The sequence below is a fragment of the Physeter macrocephalus genome, unplaced genomic scaffold (assembly GCF_002837175.3).
Source record: "Physeter macrocephalus isolate SW-GA unplaced genomic scaffold, ASM283717v5 random_178, whole genome shotgun sequence".
In the NCBI taxonomy this organism is placed as follows: Eukaryota; Metazoa; Chordata; class Mammalia; order Artiodactyla; family Physeteridae; genus Physeter; species Physeter macrocephalus.
Genome location: NW_021145476.1, coordinates 3,022 through 3,985, shown reverse-complemented (window position 1 = coordinate 3,985; position 964 = coordinate 3,022).

Sequence of the window (964 nt, the reverse complement as noted above, 5' to 3'; positions counted from 1 at the left end):
CCTCCCTCCCTCCATCCCTCCCTCCCTCCCTCCCTCGCTCCCTCCCTCCCTCCATCCCTCCCTCCCTCCATCCATCCATCTACCCATCCATCCCTCCCATCCATCCATCCTTGCATCAGTCCTTTCACCCATTAATCCATCCATCCTTCCTTTCTCCCATCCACCCGTCCATCATTCCTCCTCCATCTCTCTGTCAGTCTCCATTTTCACTAACTTATTCAACAAATGCCAGGCCCTGTTCAAGGCCTGAGTTCACAGCAGTGAACAAAGCAGAGTCCCACCCACACAGAGCTCACCTTCTAGGAGAGAGACAGAACATAAATGAACAGGTGAAGTTTGAATATAATGTCAGGAGGTGGGAAGGGCTAAGGACAAGGAAGCAGGATACAAGGATGCAGAGCTATGGGGTCGCGGTCAGAGAACTCTGAGGAGGTGACGTTTGAGCTCAGGCCTGAATGACCCATGAGAACATTCCAGGCGGAGGAAGAATAGGCTTGAAGGTCATAGGCTGGAGTGCGGCTGAGTGATGGAGACACAGCAAGGAGGGTTAAGTAAGCGATGGGGAAGGGGTCAGAGAGGGCGTACGGTCGGCATTTAGGACTCCACAGACTCTGGGAAGCTCTGACTCTTCTCCGGGGGGCGGGAGCCACGGAGAGTTTAAACGAGGCGAGACATGGTCTGTCTTTGGGTTTAATAGGAGCGCTCTGGCTGTGGCACAGAGCAGAGACGGTGGGACCAAGGGGGAAGCAGGGAGGCCGGTTGGGAGGCTCCTGCAGAGGTCCGGGCGAGCCGTGATGATGTGGTGCCCCTGCCCCGCTCTCTTCCACACATCGGTGACTGTCGCCCTGCCCAGAGATCTTCTGCAGCCTCGGCTCAAGGGCTGAGCCCCCATCCCACACGCCAGCCCTATCACTGCTCTGAGCCTCAGCGGCTTCCTCCAGCCCAAGGGGAGACACCGTGGCTG